Consider the following 25,404-nt stretch of genomic DNA (forward strand, 5'->3'; position numbering starts at 1 on the left):
TGGAGTCTCCAGACTCTGTCAAATCTGTCACATGTGCTCAGTGAGAACCTGCTTTCATCTGTGAAGAGCAAAGGGCGCCAGTGGCAAATTTGCCAATCTTGGTGTTCTCTGGCAAATGCCAAACGTCCTGCACGGTGTTGGGCTGTAAGCACAACCCCCACCTGTGGATGTCGGGCCCTCATACCACCCTCATGGAGTCTGTTTCTGATCGTTTGAGTAGACACATGCACATTTGTGGTTTGCTGGATGTCATTTTGCAGGGCTCTGGCAGTGCTCCTCCTGTTCCTTCTTGCACAAAGCCGGAGGTAGCGGTCCTGCTGCTGGGTTGTTGCCCTCCTACAGCCTCCTCCACATCTCCTGATGTACTGGCCTGTCTCCTGGTAGCGCCTCCATGCTCTGGATACTACGCTGACAGACACAGCAAACCTTCTTGCCACAGCTCGCATTGATGTGCCAGCCTGGATGAGCTGCACTACCTGAGCCACTTGTGTGGGTTGTAGACTCCGTCTCATGCTACCACTAGAGTGAAAGCACTGACATCTTTCAAAAGTGACCAAAACATCAGCCAGAAAGCATAGGAGCTGAGAAGTGGTCTGTGGTCACCACCTGCAGAACAACTCCTTTATTGGGGGTGTCTTGCTAATTGCCTATAATTCCCACCTGTTGTCTATTCCATTTGCACAACAGCATGTAAAATTGATTGTCAATCAGTGTTGCTTCCTAAGTGGACAGTTTGATTTTACAGAAGTGTGATTGACTTGGAGTTACATTGTGTTGTTTAAATGTTCCCTTTATTTTTTTGAGCAGTGTGTATATATATATATATATATATATATATATATATATATATATATATATATATATATATATATATATAAATAAATAAATAAATAAAGACTCCAAGGTCCAGCACTCAAATCAACCACAAAAGTATCTTCAGCAGGTGCCCTCACAAATATAATGACATAGGCCCTCATTCCGAGTTGTTCGCTCGCAAGCTGCTTTCAGCAGCATTGCACACGCTAAGCCGCCGCCTACTGGGAGTGAATCTTAGCTTATCAAAATTGCGAACGAAAGATTTGCAATATTGCGAAGAGACTTCTCTGTGCAGTTTGAGTAGCTCGAGACTTACTCTTCTAGTGCGATCAGTTCAGTGCTTGTCGTTCCTGGTTTGACGTCACAAACACACCCAGCGATCGCCCAGACACTCCTCCATTTCTCCAACCACTCCCGCGTTTTTCCCAGAAACGGTAGCGTTTTTTCACACACTCCCATAAAACGGCCAGTTTCCGCCCAGAAACACCCACTTCCTGTCAATCACATTACGATCACCAGAACGAAGAAAAAAACCTTGTAATGCCGTGAGTAAAATACCTATCTTCATAGCAAATTTACTTGGCGCAATCGCAGTGCAAACATTGCGCAATAAGCGGAAAATCGCTGCGATGCGAAGAAAATTACCGAGCGAACAACTCGGAATGACCACCATAGTCGGGAAAGGTGCGGCACTCAGCTTCAATGAAACACGGACAAAATGCACTTCAGTGCAGTTTGTCCGTGTTTCATTGAAGCCGAGTGCCGCACCTTTCCCGACATTATTTATATATATATATATATATATATATATATATATATATATATATATATATATATATATATATATATATATATATTAGAACAAAAGCAGTGGCACTCAGAATCTTTATAAAGTTAATCAAGCGTACTCATGACTCATGTCAAAAACGTGACATGAGTCATGAAAGCACTTGATTAACTTTATAAAGACTCTGAGTTCCGCTGCTTTTGTTTATGGTGGCCAATCCCGGGATCGGCGGAATCCCAGGATTTAGGGCCAAAACCAGACGGGATTCAATCCTGGGATTTGTAAACTCCAATCCCGGGGACTGAGGGATCAGCGTTGAGCATCCACAGGATGCTTAGATGCTGCCCAGCTTTCATCTTCCGGCTCCCCAGCGCAGCGTGATAGGTCACGCTGTGCCATCACATGCCGTTGGGAGCGAAGGATGTTCCCCACCAGCCAGCCCCCGGTATATGGTGAGTTGTGTGCGCGGGGCGAGGGGGCAGCCACATAGGTAATAGCCAATTCTGGGATTTAAAAAATGGCCCTGGATTGACTTCCCTACTTTTGTTGTATTATGCTATTGCTATATGGAGGGCAACATAGCACCAAGTATATATATATATATATATATATATATATATATATATATATATATATATATATATATATATATATATATATATATATATATATATATATAACACAAAATACTCCCCTCCTGCGCTATTCTATTATAATATGAGGGATGTGAGAAACAGTATCCAAACGATACCAGTAAAACTGGCTGCATAATTCCACTAAGTTCCCTGTTAGGGGGAACTAAACATATAAATGGAGTAAGAAATAGAGGAATAGGGCGCCCAAGGATTATGTCAACCCCAAAATTTAAAGGACCTCAGAAAATTACACGGTATGATTAGATCTGGCATTAAAATATAAAAATATACTGTTCATTTAATAATTTATTAAAAAAATACAGAAGCATACATGGTGTCCATCATATTACATAGTTAACAAGATGCAAATCTCCTGTGTTTTGTGGAAGGGTGCAGATAAACTTCTGCCTGTATCCCTAATCTTCCTTATTGAGTATTCGGAGATAACATCAGAAAACAGAGTAATAGCCCAACGCGTTTCATCTAATAGCAAGACAACACTTAGCATTTATATAACCATTACAAGTTACAGTATACAGAAAAATATGATTAATTAAGAATAAAAAAAAGTGAACAGTATAACAATTAAGCAAGACATGGTATAACAGAGCAGTGTTCTAGTCGAACGTAGTCACAGAGAGAATGAAGGGAACAGGGAAGAAACATAAAACAATTCAGAATTACAAAACAGGACAAACCTCTGATCTTTGATAAATAATGACAAAAGAGTACTATTTTGATGAACCCAGACAATCAAGGATATTCATAAGGAAAAATCGATAACCACCATTGTGGTAATATCACTCCAACCTAATTGGAACATATTAATTGAAGTTGTAATCAAATATGTAAAAAGGCTATTACCAGATTCACATATTTGGGTATTACACCACATACCTCTAGAGTCGAGTACCCAAATTCTAACCATCAATTAAGAAGGTTCAGAAGGTGAATGAAGTTGGCTAATTCCAATTTCAAATAATAAGAATTTCAAATAGCAATCTTTCTAAAAAATTTTGTAACTCATATCTTACATATCAAGAAGATTTATGTACTAAATACCCCATCCTTTATATGTACATTAACTTATGGTTATATTTAAATTGATTCAATATACTATTACAAAATCTCTCTATATGTATAAAGAGTGTATAATGACATACCTCAAAGGTCAGCTCAAAAAATGGAGCTTGTGCATACAAAAGATCCTTGTATGAATAAATGGATTTTGGAACCTGAGAATTCAAGTAATAAATTTCAGTTTGGTATCCATTAATATCTAGTTTTAATAAGAAAGAGGTTAAAAAAAAAAAAGTTTATTAAGGTCTGGGTGACATATGCGTATGTATATAAATATATAAAGGAGACATGTTTGAAATGAACACATATAAATTCTGACTACTCATACATTGATCATCATAGAGAATAATACCCTTATGGGTGACATATTTGATTCAAGGGAATTTCTAGTGCAAACGATATCCATTCATAAGTATCAGAATGTAGTAATACATACAACCACTTTACAGGACACATACACGGAAGTGTATGATAAATTAAATTAAATGGAGCCTTGCTCTAAATGTTGTATATAGGTACCTTACCTTCCAACAGCAAGTCAGTGATTGTCCAGTCCTCCATGCAATGAAGCATGGGGAACAAGGCCTAACTTATATAGGGGAGGAGGAATGACATCACCTCCTTAATAGGATCAATTAGTGATTTATCAATTAATATATAATTCTTAAGGAAATTTGATTTTTTTTGTGTGATTTTTTCCGACCCTTATATGCATGCGACCTACCAACCATTAAATATGGATCCATATAATTTATCTTTTTCAATAATTAATCTAGGACCCACCTAATTTAACCTTAATAGGTTAATGACCCCACATTGTGCTTCATGAATTAATCCTAATGTGTAATAATCCTTTTTAAGAGTGACAGCTTTATCGACCAATGAGGACGGTGAGGGGCGGGACAATCAGCAGAGACATGATATCTAAGTGTACCAGCGTGTTAAACCGACGCAGTAACTTAAGGTAAAACACTTAATCTCAATCACACATGCATCCTTCCAGCCCATCCATAAATGACAGGCACCATGGGCTGGGATCGCTCGGCGTGGCGCCGCCAGTACCATGTATACCTAGCCACCAGGACAGCCCCCGCGTCATATGACCACGTCATATGGACCGGATATCCAACACTGGAGCGCAAGCTTGCGCTCCAGTGTCCTGACGACCTGCATCTCTGGAGACGCCGAGAGAGCATCCTGCATCACTTGACTATGTGACGTGACCCGGATGCCGGATGTTGGAGCGTTGCAGCTTGCGCTCCAGCACCATGGCACTATGCGTCTCACCTACTATGGGAGAAAAAGAACCTTTTATGCAGCTCTTCCCACGATTTAAATGAGCTAGTAGGGCATATATTAGTGAAGTGTAAGATTATACAATAAAAGTGTTTCCCTACCTACACCCTTAATCTAATAGTGAGACGCAATTCACTTATTAGTGTATATTGCTAAATGATTAATATAAGTATTATATGACTAACTAATCTTATCTCCATATGTCGTGTCTACCTATAATTAAACATTTATTTAAGTGCACATCTAAGTAAATTATCTGTGTCTAATAATTCACAATATAAATTTAATTGAATATAGTGTATAACATAATTATCCAATGTATTTAACATGTAGTGAGGATTAATACAAATTAATCCCGATTACTACAGGATTGATATACCCCCCTCACGTCATATAATAAGTCCAGGTCAGAAACAATATGATCCAATACCTATCGTATTTCGGTATTTTCAGCCTCCAAGGAATCTTTATTCACCCTATGGAGGTATATGTCCAATACTTACAGACTACAAGTCTAATTAACCTTCTACCAATGGTAGATCAAAAATATAAACATATAATAGAAATTCAGAGATATATACCACTCTGGATTATATATTAATATGGGTAAGTATTCTACCCCTGTTATCATACCATAATGAACGGTCCATGATTTCAACGGTACGCGCCCCTACTTATTGTTAAAGGTGAATAAAGAAGAACTCCCCCCCGCAGAATTTCATAGAGAACATATAAATGATTATGTATAAACCTGAGGTGGGCAATGATCAATCTAAATATAAATGTACAAAAAATGTAAAAGATTCGAAGGTATAGAATATTCTGAAAATTGTGTCAATTAATAAATATTATGCCCTAATATCATACCATAAAGAAAAAGGTTCCATTTTTACAATTTTTGCACTAACACCTACCAAAAGGCATACAGAAAAGAACTGCCCCCCTCAAAATTCTAATCCTTTGGCGCCCTATTCCTCTATTTCTTACTCTATATATATATATATATATATATATATATATATGTACACATAGGTACTGTAGATAGATAGATACAGAGACATGTTAAAAGGAATTACAGGATATAAAGTCATGATGCCGTGCTGCCTTCCTTTAAAGTTTATGCATAGATGCGGGTATTTCCAGGAATAAGTAACAGGCAGCACTCCAGCAGTCTTTGTAAAGAATTCAAGCTTTTGCGTTATTGAATCAGAAGGTCACCTACAGCATATATATATATATATATATATATATATATATATAGCTGAAATGCAGGCTTGAAGTCAGTAAGCCAAAGAACCTGTGCAATTAATGACAATCCTGAGTCAAAAGGATAGTATGGTAAGGATATATATATATATATATACATACATCGATAAAGCAAAAACGTGGCGGCACTCACAGATTTTCAGATCAAGGTAAATGTGTTTTTAGTGCCATAAATGTTTCGGGGACCAACTCCCCTTCATCAGAATATACAAATAAATTGTTTAAAAATCATACAATGTGATTTCCTGTTTTTTGTTTTTTTCAGATACTGTCTCTCACAGTTGAAGTGTACCTATGATGGAAATTACAGACCTCTCTCATCTTTTTAAGTGGGTCAACTTGCACAATCGGTGGATGTCCAAATACTTTTTTGCCCAACTGTGTGTATATATATATATATATATATATATATATATATATATAGCAATATTTCCACTAGGTGGAAGGTGCACTCTCGCTGTAATGAATGAAGTCCGTTCATAAAAAATACTTTTATTGAGAAAGTCAAAAGCCTTATATTTTCACAGACACATGACAATGATTTGATGAACGATGTTAATTTAAAAAGCTATTAGTCTTGAGAAAGGTTCGTCACACGGACCGAAACGTCGACATATAAGGCTTTTGACTTTCTCAATAAAAGTCTTTTTTATGAACGGACTTCATTCATTACAGCGAGAGTGCACCTTCCACCTAGTGGAAATATTGCTGTTCGAGTGGACCAGATAAGGGTTCATTAGGAGCACCCGCAACGTTGGAGTTTATGGGATGAGAGTGCAGGACCACCGTGGATATATATATATATATATATATATATATATATAACTTCGCACATCATACAAGCAGCGGTACTCGGAGACTCTCAGTAGTGAAAAAATGCTGTAAAAATGTATTCCATATTACTACATATACAGGCCAACATTTCATGGGCATGTGCGCCCATTTGTCAAGGTGAAACAAAACACTTTTGTATATACACTATATATACTTATACTTATATATACACTTTTGTATATACACTATATTTGTATCTGGGTGTCCATTTAGATAGATGTATACTTAAGTATGGAACATACATTTATAAGACTAATTATGTTGCTTTTTATGGGAGGTGCGCCCTTACATTATATTCAGTGCTGTAATATGTTTAATGTTTATTGGTTATGGTTATTATGTATCTGATAGGTGCATTATATTGCCTTACTTGTATTGATGGTACTATAGTTCTGTCGATATGCTATGCAGGTTCATTGTTACTAGGTTGTTATGGTGATGGGCACTGGATGATGACGCTGTAGATGCTGACGTCATCGGGATGTGCGGAACGGAGCGGGCGCGTGTCCCGACTTCTGGACGCTACTCCACACCTGGGTGATTACACTTGGTATTTAGGTAAGTCATTTTATTCTGTATGTTGACCTGATGAAAATGCCGAAATAAAGGCATTGAAACGTTGTGATTCAACCTGTCGTACTGGCTCTGAGTTCTTTGGTCGCCTGGAGTGCCGCACCAGCCACATGTATATTTCACACGATGTGAAGGCACCTGGCGCAGCACTGACACTAATGGGAGAGACGGACCTTCGGTTGGCTGTATGTGAGTTACCACAAGCTACACTGTGTGTACTCTATGTCAAGGCTCCCCATACAATTCTACTGCTACTAAAAAATTTTTATCAAGTGTCTGTCTATGTGTGGTTTTGGTAGTCTGTTGTAGCAGTGCTAAACAGCTACCGTATGTGCTGATCTATGTTTTGCACATGTTGTACTTTTTTGCATTATGCACTTTACCTGCACCAATAACGTTGGTTTGATATATAACCTACGATAATCTACCTGCACTAGCACTTTTGTTTTCTTTTTGTGCTGAAATTATATGGACTTCCGTTCACTGGTGTTTTTTGACTGACTATTTATTATGGCTGAGGAAACTGCTGAGCATGAATCTGGTGGCATGTTGTTTACCAACTATTTACTTGGCAATACACATAGTTACTCTGAAGCCGAGGCTGAATCAATTTTATATACAGAAAAGTTGAGTGAACAAAATGAATCTTTGTCTCCTGAGGACTTGCATCATGAATTATTAAAGCTTAGGCGTAAAGAAATTGACTATTATTATCACTGCTTATCTCTATCAGACTATTACCGGTCTAAAAAAAATCCCCCGTGGGTTGCAAATTAGGAATTCTCCCACGATAGGACGCAATGACCCTGTCTTTTGTAGAAAGTGGGTGGGGATTTTGAATCGTTGCTCTATGGACCTGATGCTACTAATTATCGAGCAGTCCACTAAGGAGATGAACGCCTATAAAACCAAGGCAACAGATTTTGAAACCACACATAGGGCCATCATTGAGGCAGACACTTCAGCCAGTTGGTTTAGCAAGCTGAATGATCAGTTGCAATTACATAAACGGGAGCTCATTAAATTTAAGGCACAAAAGCGACAAAAGGTGGACATGGATTATGAACAGCACAATGTATATAGATGGACAGATCCTGCCCCAAAATGTGATTTTAAAAGACCTTTTTTTCGACGTAGAGCCCATAGTACCCGTGACCTTGAATCCTCTAATGAGAATACATCTAACACCAGTGATTCGGAACCTAGCACCTTAAAACCCAAAGGTCATCACCCTTTAGGGACCACCAGCAGGGCGCAGATCCCTGGCGGAAGCGACATCGCAGGTATACCAGACGTAGCCGGCAGTGGCAGAGGAAGAGGAAGGGTGGGTCGTCCACCCAAGAACCCCAGAGTGCAGAGACATTAATAGTTAATTTATCCTGTTATGAATTAAGTCAGACAGAGATTGATGTACTTTCTCGAGGGCTGTCGTTTATACCAACGTGTCGACAGGACCCTTTGCAGTGGAAAGCTGATAAATTTCGCCTACATAGACAACTCAAGTTAAAAGAACACTTTGCTAAAAGCACGGGGGTACCCAATAAGGACACTGAGATCCCACCGAAATTACAAAAAATTTTGCCCAGATCTACGTTTGAGCCACAAACGCAGAATGCGTCCATACGGACATTCATGCGATTGTTGGAAGATGAGACTGACCTATTTATAGCCTCTATGCCTGTACAGAGATACAATATGTCGAAATTGGAGAAGCAAGCGTTGGATAATTTATCATCACAGAGGGACCTTATATTCAGACCTGCTGATAAGGGGGGTGCCCTCGTTATACAAAATCTTGCTGATTATAAATGAGAAATTGAGAGGCAGCTTTCAGATCATAATACCTACTGTTGTCTCTCAGCTGATCCCACTAATAGATTTAAAGAGGATTTAGTGAGCAAGCTGGATGAGGCGGTTAAATCAGGTTGTATTTCCAGTGAATTACGTGATGCATTGGTCCCGAAGTTTCCGGTGACCCCGGTGTTATATACCACACCTAAGATACATAAAAGTATTGTTAACCCACCGGGTCGCCCTATAATTTCGGCAACCAATGCACTATTTCAACCGTTAGCAATATACCTTGATTCTCTGTTGCAGCCATGTATTCAGTCGCACCCAAGATTTTTGCTAGATACTAGCTCTTTGTTGTCTAAATTATCTAGGCTGCTGAAATTTGAGTACGATGTTGTACTGTGTAGTGTAGATGTACAGAGTTTGTACACTGTCATCCCTCATGATCTTGGTTTGGATGCGGTGTACCAATTTCTCTGTGGGCATCCTGATTATAAGGGACCAGATGTATCTTTGTGTGTGGAATTGTTACAGTTAATCCTGACTAGAATTTTTTTTCTGTACGATGGTCGTATCTATCTTCAACGCACAGGGTGTGCGATGGGGTCCTCTTTGGCCCCATCGTACTCCAATATACACATGTTTTTGGTTGAACAAAATATCTTTTTTGAGGATTCCACTATCTCAGATGATATAGTTATGTATTGTCGTTATTTTGACGACCTCCTGATATTGTGGAAAGGATCAGAGAAGCGATTGGCAGGGATAATAGATAACCATAATAAACGTGACCATCCTATTAAATTGACCTACACTATGAGTAAAGAATCTATCAATTATTTGGATGTATGTATATCTATCACTGATGGTATTATACAGACATCACTATTTAGTAAACCTACGGATCGTAACAATTTACTTCATTTCCACAGTTTTCATCCTCCACCCCTCAAATTTGGACTTCCTTATTCTCAATTATTGAGAATACGTAGAATAACGTCGGATCCAGCGCAAGCTGAAGTACAAATGAATGCTATGGTGGCAAAATTTCAGGCTCGTGGTTATCCAATAGACCTTCTTTTGGAGGCTAAGAATAAAGCCCTTAGGATGGATAGGTCACAGTTATTATGTAGCCAATCTAAGAAAGTAACTCAGTCTAACATCATTCCATGGGTAGGTCAGTATAGCCCTGTAAGTTCTGGGATAAACCACATATCTAAGAAATTGTGGCATATTGTACAAAGTGATCCCGATTTGAATTTGAAACAAACTAAATTGATGTCCTGTTATACTCGACGAAAAAATCTTAGAGATTTCCTTGTGAAAACTGATATAACTACTAATCCAGCTTTACATAGTAACGCTATTCCCAAGGGATGCATTAGATGTATGTGTACCACCTGTCAATTCCTTGTGAGTAGGAATACTTTCCAGCACCCTCTTTCAGGACGCACTCTGTATATTAATCATACATTAACATGTAACTCCAGGTATGTTGTATACCAACTCATGTGCCCCTGTGGGCTGTCATACGTGGGTAAGACTGAACGTATGTTTAAGGAACGTATGGCGGCCCACAGGTCTGCCATTAAAATGGCCATTGCTAAGGGGTCGAGTGACCAGCCAGTGGCTAGGCACTTTTGTCAGGCGCGTCACCCACTGGTATCTGTGCGATACCGGATGATCGATCATGTCCCGGTGTTGCACAGAGGTGGGGACCGTGGTCTGAAATTACGTCAGTTGGAAACACGTTGGATCCATCGCTTGGGGACTATGCACCTAAGGGGTCTGAACGAGCAATTGGGCTTGAATAGCCTTATTTAATATGTTCATGTATTTAGCTATTGGACACAGGTCCTTCGGGTTATTATTTGTAATAGCCAGCTTCTTTCTTATAGTGATCCCCTATACTAATATAATATGTCCATTGTGGTTACCCTTGGATAGTTGGTGGGACTATATGTTACTGTAGTACTATATTTGTATCTGGGTGTCCATTTAGATAGATGTATACTTAAGTATAGAACATACATTTATAAGACTAATTATGTTGCTTTTTATTAGTGATGTGCACCGGAAATTTTTCGGGTTTTGGGTTTTGGTTTTGGGTTCGGTTCCGCGGCCGTGTTTTGGATTCGGACGCGTTTTGGCAAACCTTACCGAAAATTTTTTGTCGGATTCGGGTGTGTTTTGGATTCGGGTGTTTTTTTCAAAAAACCCTAAAAAACAGCTTAAATCATAGAATTTGGGGGTCATTTTGATCCCATAGTATTATTAACCTCAATAACCATAATTTCCACTCATTTCCAGTCTATTCTGAAAACCTCACACCACACAATATTATTTTTAGTCCTAAAATTTGCACCGAAGTCGCTGGATGGCTAAGCTAAGCGACACAAGTGGCCGACAGAAACACCTGGCTCATCTAGGAGTGGCACTGCAGTGTCAGGCAGGATGGCCCTTCAAAAAAATTGTCCCCAAACAGCACATGATTCAAAGAAAAAAAGAGGCGCACCAAGGTCGCTGTGTGACTAAGCTAAGCGACACAAGTGGCCGACACAAACACCTGGCCCATCTAGGAGTGGAACTGCAGTGTCAGGCAGGATGGCACTTCAAAAAAATAGTCCCCAAACAGCACATGATGCAAAGAAAAAAAGAGGCGCACCAAGGTCGCTGTGTGACTAAGCTAAGCGACACAAGTGGCCAACACAAACACCTGGCCCATCTAGGAGTGGCACTGCAGTGTCAGGCAGGATGGCCCTTCAAAAATTTGTCCCCAAACAGCACATGATGCAAAGAAAAATGAAAGAAAAAAGAGGTGCAAGATGGAATTGTCCTTGGGCCCTCCCACCCACCCTTATGTTGTATAAACAGGACATGCACACTTTAACCAACCCATCATTTCAGTGACAGGGTCTGCCACACGACTGTGACTGAAATGACTGGTTGGTTTGGGCCCCCACCAAAAAAGAAGCAATCAATCTCTCCTTGCACAAACTGGCTCTACAGAGGCAAGATGTCCACCTCATCATCATCCTCCGATTCCTCACCCCTTTCACTGTGTACATCCCCCTCCTCACAGATTATTAATTCTTCCCCACTGGAATCCACCATCTCAGGTCCCCGTGTACTTTCTGGAGGCAATTGCTGCTGGTGAATGTCTCCACGGAGGAATTGATTATAATTCATTTTAATGAACATCATCTTCTCCACATTTTCTGGAAGTAACCTCGTACGCTGATTGCTGACAAGGTGAGCGGCTGCACTAAACACTCTTTCGGAGTACACACTGGAGGGAGGGCAACTTAGGTAGAATAAAGCCAGTTTGTGCAAGGGCCTCAAAATTGTCTCTTTTTCCTGCCAGTATACGTACGGAATGTCTGACGTGCCTACTTGGATGCGGTCACTCATATAATCCTCCACCATTCTTTCAATGGTGACAGAATCATATGCAGTGACAGTAGACGACATGTCAGTAATCGTTGGCAGGTCCTTCAGTCCGGACCAGATGTCAGCACTCGCTCCAGACTGCCCCGCATCACCGCCAGCGGGTGGGCTCGGAATTCTTAGCCTTTTCCTCGCACCCCCAGTTGCGGGAGAATGTGAAGGAGGAGATGGTGACGGGTCACATTCCGCTTGACTTGACAATTTTTTCACCAGCAGGTCTTTGAACCTCTGCAGACTTGTGTCTGCCGGAAAGAGAGATACAACGTAGGTTTTAAATCTAGGATCGAGCACGGTGGCCAAAATGTAGTGCTCTGATTTCAACAGATTGACCACCCGTGAATCCTGGTTAAGCGAATTAAGGGCTCCATCCACAAGTCCCACATGCCTAGCGTAATCGCTCTGTTTAAGCTCCTCCTTCAATGTCTCCAGCTTCTTCTGCAAAAGCCTGATGAGGGGAATGACCTGACTCAGGCTGGCAGTGTCTGAACTGACTTCACGTGTGGCAAGTTCAAAGGGTTGCAGAACCTTGCACAACGTTGAAATCATTCTCCACTGCGCTTGAGTCAGGTGCATTCCACCTCATTTGCCTATATCGTGGCCAGATGTATAGGCTTGACTGGCCTTTTACTGCTCCTCCATCTTCTGAAGCATATAGAGGGATGAATTCCACCTCGTTACCACCTCTTGCTTCAGATGATGGCAGGGCAGGTTCAGGAATGTTTGGTGGTGCTCCAGTCTTCTGTACGCGGTGCCTGAATGCCAAAAGTGGCCCGCAATTCTTCGGGCCACCGACAGCATCTCTTGCACGCCCCTGTCGTTTTTTAAATAATTCTGCACCACCAAATTCAAGGTATGTGCAAAACATGGGACGTGATGGAATTTGCCCAGATGTAATGCACGCACAATATTGCTGGCATTGTCCGATGTCACAAATCCCCAGGAGAGTCCAATTGGGGTAAGCCATTCTGCGATGATCTTCCTCAGTTGCCGTAAGAGGTTTTCAGCTGTGTGCCTATTCTGGAAAGTGGTGATACAAAGCGTAGCCTGCCTAGGAACGAGTTGGCGTTTGCGAGATGCTGCTACTGGTGCCGCTGCTGCTGTTCTTGCTGCGGGAGGCAATACATCTACCCAGTGGGCTGTCACAGTCATATAGTCCTGAGTTTGCCTTGCTCCACTTGTCCACATGTCCGTGGTTAAGTGGACATTGGGTACAACTGCATTTTTTAGGACACTGGTGAGTCTTTTTCTGAGGTCTGTGTACATTTTCGGTATCGCCTGCCTAGAGAAATGGAACCTAGATGGTATTTGGTACCGGGGACACAGTACCTCAATCAAGTCTATAGTTGCCTCTGAATTAACGATGGATGCCGGAACCACGTTTCTCACCGCCCAGGCTGCCAAGGCCTGAGTTATCTGCTTTGCAGCAGGATGACTGACGTGATATTTCATCTTCCTCGCAAAGGACTGTTGGACAGTCAATTGCTTACTGGAAGTAGTACAAGTGGTCTTCCGACTTCCCCTCTGGGATGGCGATCGACTCCCAGCAGCAACAACAGCAGCGCCAGCAGCAGTAGGCGTTACACTCAAGGATGCATCAGAGGAATCCCAGGCAGGGGAGGACTCGTCAGACTTCACAGTGACATGGCCTGCAGGACTATTGGCTTTCCTGGGTAAGGAGGAAATTGACACTGAGGGAGTTGGTGGTGTGGTTTGCAGGAGCTTGGTTACAAGAGGAAGGAATTTAGTGGTCAGTGGACTGCTTCCGCTGTCACCCAAAGTTTTTGAACTTGTCACTGACTTATGATGAATGCGCTGCAGGTGACGTATAAGGGAGGATGTTCCAAGGTGGTTAACGTCCTTACCCCTACTTATTACAGCTTGACAAAGGCAACACACGGCTTGACACCTGTTGTCCGCATTTGTGTTGAAATAATTCCACACCGAAGAGCTGATTTTTTTTGTATTTTGACCAGGCATGTCAATGGCCATATTCCTCCCACGGACAACAGGTGTCTCCCCGGGTGCCTGACTTAAACAAACCACCTCACCATCAGAATCCTCCTTGTCAATTTCCTCCCCAGCGCCAGCAACACCCATATCCTCATCCTGGTGTACTTCAACAGTGACATCTTCAATTTGACTATCAGGAACTGGACTGCGGGTGCTCCTTCCAGCACTTGCAGGGGGCGTGCAAATGGTGGAAGGCGCAAGCTCTTCCCTTCCAGTGTTGGGAAGGTCAGGCATCGCAACCGACACAATTGGACTCTCCTTGGGGATTTGTGATTTAGAAGAACGCACAGTTCTTTGCTGTGCTTTTGCCATCTTAAGTCTTTTCTTTTTTCTAGCGAGAGGATGAGTGCTTCCATCCTCATGTGAAGCTGAACCACTAGCCATGAACATAGGCCAGGGCCTCAGCCGTTCCTTGCCACTCCGTGTCGTAAATGGCATATTGGCAAGTTTACGCTTCTCCTCAGACGCTTTTAATTTTGGTTTTTGGGTCATTTTACTGAACTTTTGTTTTTTGGATTTTACATGCTCTCTACTATGACATTGGGCATCGGCCTTGGCAGATGACGTTGATGGCATTTCATTGTCTCGGCCATGGCTAGTGGCAGCAGCTTCAGCACGAGGTGGAAGTGGATCTTGATCTTTCCCTATTTTAACCTCCACATTTTTGTTCTCCATTTTTTAATGTGTGGAATTATATGCCAGTATCAATAGCAATGGCCTACTACTATATTTACTGCGCAAAACTAAAATGCACCACAGGTATAGAATGTAGATGGATAGTATACTTAATGGATGACGAGTGACGACACAGAGGTAGGTTGAGCAGTGGCCTACCGTACTGCTATATGTAGTGTACTGGTGGACACTGTCAGCAAACTGCAAAACTAAAATTCACCACAGGTATAGAATGTAGATGGATAGTATACTTAATGGATGACGAGTGACGACACAGAGGTAGGTACAGCAGTGGCCTACCGTACTGCTATATATAGTATACTGGTGGACACTGTCAGCAAACTGCAAAACTAAAATGCACCACAGGTATAGAATGTAGATGGATAGTATACTTAATGGATGATGAGTGTCGACACAGAGGTAGGTACAGCAGTGGCCTACCGTACTGCTATATATAGTATACTGGTGGACAATGTCAGCAAACTGCAAAACTAAAATGCACCACAGGTATAGAATGTAGATGGATAGTATACTTAATGGATGACGAGTGACGACACAGAGGTAGGTACAGCAGTGGCCTACCGTACTGCTATATATTGTATACTGGTGGACACTGTCAGCAAACTGCAAAACTAAAATGCACCACAGGTATAGAATGTAGATGGATAGTATACTTAATGGATGACGAGTGACGACACAGAGGTAGGTACACAGCAGTGGCCTACCGTACTGCTATATATAGTATACTGGTGGACACTGTCAGCAAACTGCAAAACTAAAATGCATCACAGGTATAGAATGTAGATGGATAGTATACTTAATGGATGATGAGTGACGACACAGAGGTAGGTACACAGCAGTGGCCTACCGTACTGCTATATATAGTATACTGGTGGACACTGTCAGCAAACTGCAAAACTAAAATGCACCACAGGTATAGAATGTAGATGGATAGTATACTTAATGGATGATGAGTGACGACACAGAGGTAGGTACAGCAGTGGCCTACCGTACTGCTATATATAGTATACTGGTGGACACTGTCAGCAAACTGCAAAACTAAAATGCACCACAGGTATAGAATGTAGATGGATAGTATACTTAATGGATGACGAGTGACGACACAGAGGTAGGTACACAGCAGTGGCCTACCGTACTGTCATATATAGTATACTGGTGGACACTGTCAGCAAACTGCAAAACTAAAATGCACCACAGGTATAGAATGTAGATGGATAGTATACTTAATAGATGACGAGTGACGACACAGAGGTAGGTACAGCAGTGGCCTACCGTACTGCTATATATAGTATACTGGTGGACACTGTCAGCAAACTGCAAAACTAAAATGCACCACAGGTATAGAATGTAGATGGATAGTATACTTAATGGATGACGAGTGACGACACAGAGGTAGGTACAGCAGTGGCCTACCGTACTGCTATATATAGTATACTGGTGGACACTGTCAGCAAACTGCAAAACTAAAATGCACTACAGGTATAGAATGTAGATGGATAGTATACTTAATGGATGATGAGTGACGACACAGAGGTAGGTACAGCAGTGGCCTACCGTACTGCTATATATAGTATACTGGTGGACACTGTCAGCAAACTGCAAAACTAAAATGCACCACAAGTATAGAATGTAGATAGATAGTATACTTAATGGATGATGAGTGACGACACAGAGGTAGGTACACAGCAGTGGCCTACCGTACTGTCATATATAGTATACTGGTGGACACTGTCAGCAAACTGCAAAACTAAAATGCACCACAGGTATAGAATGTAGATGGATAGTATACTTAATGGATGACGAGTGACGACACAGAGGTAGGTACAGCAGTGGCCTACCGTACTGCTATATATAGTATACTGGTGGACACTGTCAGCAAACTGCAAAACTAAAATGCACCACAGGTATAGAATGTAGATGGATAGTATACTTAATGGATGACGAGTGACGACACAGAGGTAGGTACAGCAGTGGCCTACCGTACTGCTATATATAGTATACTGGTGGACACTGTCAGCAAACTGCAAAACTAAAATGCACCACAAGTATAGAATGTAGATAGATAGTATACTTAATGGATGACGAGTGACGACACAGAGGTAGGTACAGCAGTGGCCTACAGTACTGCTATATATAGTATACTGGTGGACACTGTCAGCAAACTGCAAAACTAAAATGCACCACAGGTATAGAATGTAGATGGATAGTATACTTAATGGATGATGACACAGAGGTAGGTACAGCAGTGCACTCTGCACTGTACTCCTCCTATATAATATTAATTATACTGGTGGTCCCCAGTCCCCACAATAAAGCAACACACTGAGCACAGATATGGAGTGTTTTTCAGGCAGACAACGTATACTGGTGGTCACTGTCAGCAAAACTCTGCACTGTACTCCTGCTATAGCTGCTCCCCAGTCCCCAAAATTAAGCAGTGTGAGCACTCAGCACAGATATATTATGCAGCACACTGAGCACAGATATGGTATGGAGCGTTTTTTTCAGGCAGAGAACGGATAAAAACTGGTGGTCACTTATCAGCAAAACTCTGCACTGTACTCCTAACAGCTGCTCCCCAATCCTCCCCACAATTAAGCAATAAACAACCAATCAACTGTCTTCTACAATAAACGGAGAGGACGCCAGCCACGTCCTCTCCCTATCATCTCCAATGCACGAGTGAAAATGGCGGCGACACTCGGCTGCTTATATAGAATCCGAATCTTGCAAGAATCCGACAGCGGGATGATGACGTTCGGGCGCGCTCGGGTTAGCCGAGCAAGGCGGGAAGGTTCAAACCTGCCTCGGACCCGTGTAAACAAGGTGAAGTTCGGGGGGGTTCGGTTTCCGAGAAACCGAACCCGCTCATCACTACTTTTTATGGAAGGTGCGCCCTTACATTATATTCAGTGCTGTAATATGTTTAATGTTTATTGGTTATGGTTATTATGTATCTGATAGGTGCATTATATTGCCTTACTTGTATTGATGGTACTATAGTTCTGTTGATATGCTATGCAGGTTCATTGTTACTAGGCTGTTATGGTGATGGGCACTGGATGATGACGCTGTAGATGCTGACGTCATCGGGATGTGCGGAACGGAGCGGGCAGGTGTCCCGACTTCCGGACGCTACTCCACACCTGGGTGATTACACTTGGTATTTAGGTAAGTCATTTTATTCTGTATGTTGACCTGATGAAAATGCCGAAATAAAGGCATTGAAACGTTGTGATTCAACCTGTCGTACTGGCTCTGAGTTCTTTGGTCGCCTGGAGAGCCACACCAGCCACATGTATATTTCACACGATGTGAAGGCACCCGGCGCAGCACTGACACTAATGGGAGAGACGGACCTTCGGTTGGCTATATATATATATATATATATATATATATACACACACACACACACACACACACACACACACACACACACACACACGTTTCCACAAAAGTGGAAGGGGCACTCACAAACACACTTTACTAATATTCAGGAAAAAACAGTTCATTTTATTCACATGGTTCTTTTAGATGCCTTTGTTGTCGACGTTTCAATCCCAAGGTGGAACCTTTATCAAGACTTGCGTAATGTCAGCATTCATAACATAGAAGATGACAACAGGTAGATTCACAATGTTAATATTGTCATAATAATGGTAACATCAAAGAGAAGAACATGGGGCTGTCAGTACAAAAGGTTAAATGTCAAATGCTTAGGCATACTCTTTATATTTAGACAATGGGTCATCATAAGGCAAATGAAACATATCATGGGACCACAGACAGCATGCTGTATCACCTTGACAAAGGGGCGCCACGGCCCTGAAACGTTGGTTGCACGTCTAGTGATGGATTAAAACAGTTTTTTCATCATCATCTTCTGTGCCTTGTCTCTGACCAGAAAACTCTAGAGGTTTTGGCATTTATATTACAAAAAAACCAAACAAAAAAAAACCTGTTTGTATTGCAGCATACTGTATGTAAAAAAAGGTGAATGCTGCACCTTAAAAAATAATATTGTGTAACCCTTTACATAATTGCAGCACTGCAATTTTAGAACTTCCAGAAATGTTTAATAATCATGCTCCACCTACATATTTTTGTAAGTAACTTCATGATCCTTCTTCTATCATACATACAGGAGGTAAAGCTGACTGTCTGTGCTCAGTATGTTGGCAGACCATCAGACACTCAGAGAACACAAGCCACTGGGAACAAACTCAGAATGGATTTACCACAATATTTTGCACTACTTCTGATTTTATGCGCCTCTTGCCTCTTCTTGTATTTAAGATTGAAGAGGTTTTGGACCTGTCAAAACCTTCCCCCTGGACCAACACCTCTACCACTGCTGGGGAACGTCCTAGAGAAAAAATTAGGAGGCATGGTGAACTATGTCATGAAAGTAAGTTCTTTGAAAACTTTTCTCTTATTGGATGAAGTTGGTCAGGTGTTAAATATTACACAAGTGACATATTATTAGATTACTATTTCAAAATAAGTCTCAGATTGTAAAAGTGCATATGAGTAAAGGATAGGGAGAGCTGATTATTGCTAGTGGGACAGCAAATGCTGCCTATGTCATTTCTTAGATTGATCCCACTTGTATAAAACTTGATGAGACATACAGTACCTGAGGGTACCTATAACATGCAACTGCAGGGCATACTGTAAGCTAGAAACTCCATGACTGTGACATAATGTCATCACTTCAGTGTATTTGTGGTTAAGGGCAGGATCTTATGTCTTTGTTAGATGGAAGGAAATGTAATCATGTGACCGGCACTCAGGATCCCGGCGGTCACCATGCTGACATCAGGATCCTGAGCGATCAAAATGCTGGCAGACAGAATGCCGACATGCAGGGACTATTCCCACTTATTAGTGTCCACGACACCCATAGAGAGGGAATAGAACCTGTGGTGAGCGCAGCAAGCCCGCAGTGGTCTTTGTTGCTCTTGCTTCCTGTCGGCATTCTGCTGCTGGGTTCCCGGGGTCGGTATGGTGACCGCCCGAGTCCACAGCTCCGGTCTCCCAGCCCCAACTTGAATTAAGTACTTTATGGTGATGGCTCTGTGAATGGAATGGAGGGAGGATAGTGACAGGCTTTAGGTTTCAATATGTATGTGTAGACATGCTGGGAGAGAAAACAAAATGTGCAGGTAATTAACATATTTAAATTAATATACAATAACTGGTGTTGATTGGTCAACATAGATGTGCCTTTCATTGTGGCTCCTTTAGACTTTTCAGAGACAATGAGACAATATAACAGGATTTCTGATCATTTTAGGGGGCGTTGGATTAGAAGTGACTCCCGCACCAGAAAATTAGGATATAGATAGTCTATAGTGAATAATATTACGTTATAATTCCTATTCACATGGATGATTTCTCATATAGAGTACATATAATTGGTACTGCCTGCTGATTCAATACATATATAGAAACACATGAAAGAAAAAAGGAATCAGCTTTATTACAGCAGCAGTCAGGGGCAGATGTATTAAGCCTGGAGAAGTGATAAAGCAGTGAAAAATGCAAGGAGATAATGCACCAGCCAATCAGTTCCTAACTGTCATATTGGAGCTGATTGGCTGGTGCGTTATCATCTTGCACTTATCACTGCTTTTTCACTTCTCCAGGCTTAATACATCTGCCCCTCATTTCATTCCACAAAAAAATGTATTCAAATTGTTGTACTTTGTTCATTAACAGTATAAAATCTTCAAGAAAGTTCCATACCCATATGTGATATATATATTTTTAATGTTACCACATATGATGTATTATATGTTCCCCATTTTTGTGGGGTCATACAAAGCAAACTATAAAAGAGTATAGAAATAGAAATGGAATAATGTGTATAAACAAAAGAAAAAATACCTTTGAGTAAATAAATTGTGATTTGAAAGAAAATGCCAATGCACTGTCTTTATTCCATATTATAGTTATTATTCCTTTTTATTCCTTTTCCAGATTTTATTCTGCTTTTCAGTTTTCTCTCTATTGTTTTTAGCAGTTATGTCTGATAGTGGCTACATATGTAGCGATAATGTCACAGATGTTTATAAGATCCTCATTCTGTGATTGTATCTGTTACAAATGTTGTTTTTTTGTGGCACAGTTGTTATATATCTAGCAGCAATTTACTATTAGATATAGTTATAGTTTTGTATAGTGCTATATTTTATTCATTAATATATATTCTGCTGAGGGATTATAGGTTTGTGCTTTCCTTATATATTTGAAAAAGATCTAATGCAGATTCAAATACTACTAAGTAGTTTTTTTACTTGTGTTTCAGATTTTACAATGCTTTTTACTGCATATTCACGTATCTGCTCAAATATTCAATTACTTTAAATGGTATAATTATATACTCATATGATACTTTTTTACTTTTTTCTCACACCCAGATTTTGTTATGAACTCACAAACAGATTCATATGTACTGTAAATAGCTGTGTTATTTGTTAATTCAATTCACCTCCATATAGAGCTCTCACATGTATAAATGTACTTCACATTTTATAATGCCTGAGATCATAGTATCTCTTGTAATATGATATCAATATTGTCTTGCTGTTATTAACCACAATAAGAGAGGGATAATAATCACGGTGGCTTTATAGATGTCACTTTAAAGTGATGTTACTTTTTTAACAGCATCTAGCATTGTACATATCAAATGCTGCCACATATAATTTATATCCCTGTGTAAATAATCATAACTAGGTTGTTGAGAGTGTTATCTATTACAATGAGCTGAATAGAGTGCTATAGAAATAAAATTATTATTATTATTATTATTATTTATTATTAATAATTATATTAGAAAAACTGCATCCCTCAGATATCTTTAGCACGTGATATACTCTGATTTCCATCTATTGCCACTTTCAATAACTACATGTGTCCACCATACACTGATAAAGTTCATTATTCAAAGACCATACTAAACAGGAATTTCATTTCTCATTCAAATAGTACAGACAGTGCATATTGATGCCTATGCGCATTTCGCTTCACTAAGCTTTGTGAGGGCTATAGTACAGGGTGGCCTTCTTCCGGAGCATATAAATAGAATATTAGAGCCAATCAGGAGAGGTTTAGATGAGTTGGACCAATCCATAGATCGAACCGGGAATTTGAATCCCCATCCATTACTGGTCAATAAGAAGCTTTGTGATAGCCGCTGATAGCTTGTGTCTCCAGTGCTCAGCTTTATCCAACCCCCTGGTCTGTTTAAAATCATACAAGTAACTACACCTAACATTTAGAAACATAGAATTTGACAGCAGATAAGAACCACGTGGCCCATCTAGTCTGACCCTTTTTTTTTCTCTAACCTTGTTTGATCCTTATTTCTTTGTAAGGATATCCTTATGTCTATCCCATGCATACTTAAATTGCTCCACTGTCTTAGCCTCTACCACCTCTGATGGGAGGCTATTCCACTTGCCACTACCCTTTCTGTGAAGTAATTTTTCCTCAAATTTGCCCTGAACCTCCCCCCCTCCAATCTCAGTGCATATCCTATTGTCCTATTGCTTCTCTTCATTTGGAGAATGTTTCCCTCCTGGACTTTGTTAAAACCCTTGATATATTTGAAAGTTTCTATCATGTCTCCCCTTTCTCTTCTCTGCTCCAAACTATACATATTGAGATTTCTAAGTCTTTCTGGGTATGTTTAGTGATGTAGGCCATGCACAATTTTAGTTGCCATTTTTTGTAAAGTATCTAATGTATTAATATCCTTTTGAAGATATGGCCTCCAGAATTGAACAGAGTATTCTAGATGAGGACGTACCAATGACCTATACAGTGGCATTATTATTTCTTTCTTTCTGCTGCTGATTCCTCTCCCAATGCAGCCAAGCATCTGACTAGCCTTCCTCATTGCTTTGTTACGTTGCTTACCTGCCTGTAAGTCACCTGAAATAGTGACTCCTAGATCCCTTTCCTCCTCAGTAGTTTCCAGTATAGTGCCATTAAAACTATATTTAGCCTTTGTATTTTTGAGACCCAAGTGCATGATTTTGCATTTTTTGGCATTAAACTGTAATTGCCACACTCTTGACCATTCCTCTTGTCTACCTAGATCCTCAATCATTTGTTTTACCCCACCTGGTGTATCTACCTTGTTGCATACCTTTGTGTCATCTGCAAAAAGGCATACTTTCCCTTTAATGCCATTTGCAATGTCACCAATAAAGATATTAAAAAGCACTGGTCCAAGTACAGATCCCTGGGGTACTCCACTGGTAACATTTCCCTCCTGTGAATGCACTCCATTTACCACAATTCTCTGTTTTCTATCCTGCAACCAAGATCTTATCCATTCAATAATCCTAATATCCAATCCCAAACTCTCAAGTTTATTTAGCAGTCTGTGATGTGGAACAGTGTCAAAAGCCTTACTAAAGTCTAGATAAGCTATATCCATGGCTCCACCTTTATCCATCACTTTAGTCACACAGTCAAAAAAGTCAATAAGATTTGTTTGACATGATCTCCCCACAGTGAATCCATGCTGTTTGGGATCCTGTAAATTGCTGGATTTGAGATAATCTACAACTCTTTCTTTTAAGAGTGTTTCCATCAATTTCCCTACCACTGATGTAAGACTCACTGGTCTGTAGTTGTTTGCCTCTTCCTTGCTTCCACTTTTGTGCAGTGGGACTACGTTCGCTCTTTTCCAGTCATGTATAATTACTCCTGTAGCTAATGACTGGTTGAATAATTCTGTCAGTGGTGCTACCAGCACCTCTTTAAGTTCTTTTAGTATCCTTGGGTGTATCCCATCTGGCCCCACAGATTTGTCCACTTTCAGCTTTGAGAGTTCTATTAGGACCTTCTCCTCTGTAAATGTACTTGTTTTATTTTCCTGAAAATCCCTGCAACTTAACTGTGGCCCCTTCCCCTCTCTTTCAGTAGTAAATACGGAGCAAAAATAATTATTAAGGTGATCTGCTATTACATTGTCTCCCTCACCAAGACTCCCAGTCTCTGTCTTTAGTTTTATTATTCTGCCTTTTGTTTTTCTCCTTTCGCTTATATACCTAAAAAAAGTTTTGCCTCATTTACCCACTGACAGGGCCATTTTCTCCTCAGCTTGTGCCTTTGATTACTACATCTGATTACCTTGTTAGTCTCCTCTTGTCTAACAAGATATACTGTATCTTTTTGTCTTCATTATTTTGTGTCTGCTTATATTTCCTAAAAGCCATCTTTATCGCTTTCACAATATTTGCTACTTCTTTCGCAAACCACACTGGCTTCCTGTTCCTTGTATTTTTCCTAACACTTTTGATACAAAGGTCTGTTGCCTTTAGTATTGCACATTTTAATGTTTCCCACCTCTCCTTCACTGCTTCCAAATTCCTCCACTCTGCCAAAGAATCGCTTACACACTTTCCCATCCCTACAAAATCAGCCTTCCTAAAATCCAACACCTTTATTTTTGTATGGGCTGAGTCAGTCTCTGTCTTTATGTTGAACCATACTGCTTGATGATCACTGGATCCCAGATTTTCACCCACTTTTACGTCCCATATTGTCTCCATTTGTAAGTATTAAGTCTAATATTGTGTCTTTCCAAGTGGGCTCCCTCACCAATTGGTGGAGGGATGCTCCCTGAAAGGAATTTAAAATGTCCTTACTTCTAGTGGAACTAGCAACAGACACCTCTCAGTTTACATCAGGAAGATTAAAGTCTACCAAGATTATTACCTCTCTTTTAATGCCATTTTAGTTATGTCCTGCAATAGTTTCTTGTCGAGTTCCACTTCCTGACCTGGTGGCCTGTATATCATGCCAATATGAATAATCAACTTCTCCCCTGTTTCTATGGTCACCCAAAGGGCCTCAGTTTTTCTTCAATACTTTGTATTAAGGTTATATTTATGATTTTTTTTTTACATATATTGCTACCCCTCCTCTGATTTTTCCAATTCTGTCCTTCCTAAATAAAGTATATCCCAGTATAGCTATGTCCCAGTCATGATTTTCATTGAACCATAACTGTAATTGCCACAATGTCTAGATCATCCCTTGTCATTATTGCAATTAGTTCTGGGATTTTATTTCCTAAGCTCCTAGCATTTGCACACATAGCTTTTAGAGTTTTGTTTGTTTTTTTCTGTTCCTAGCTATGTTCTTCTC

General features: G+C 40.5%; 1 long non-coding RNA gene across 2 annotated transcripts in view; it reads right to left on the reverse strand.

Moving 5' to 3' along the window:
- LOC134949295 (uncharacterized) overlaps positions 1-3,872 on the reverse strand; it is a 110,969-nt gene extending 107,097 nt beyond the window's left edge. The window contains exons 1-3 of one of the 2 annotated variants that reach the window (XR_010183134.1): positions 3,843-3,872; positions 3,402-3,473; positions 2,562-2,855 (exon numbers count right to left, since the gene is read on the reverse strand). This is a non-coding gene — a long non-coding RNA (uncharacterized LOC134949295). Of the gene's footprint in view, positions 1-2,561; positions 2,856-3,401; positions 3,474-3,842 lie in introns of those variants that run through there. The other variant, XR_010183135.1, reaches the window with a different exon arrangement.
- Positions 3,873-25,404: the final 21,532 nt, after the last annotated feature.

This window comes from Pseudophryne corroboree, chromosome 8, assembly GCF_028390025.1.
Source record: "Pseudophryne corroboree isolate aPseCor3 chromosome 8, aPseCor3.hap2, whole genome shotgun sequence".
NCBI classification, from domain to species: domain Eukaryota; kingdom Metazoa; phylum Chordata; class Amphibia; order Anura; family Myobatrachidae; genus Pseudophryne; species Pseudophryne corroboree.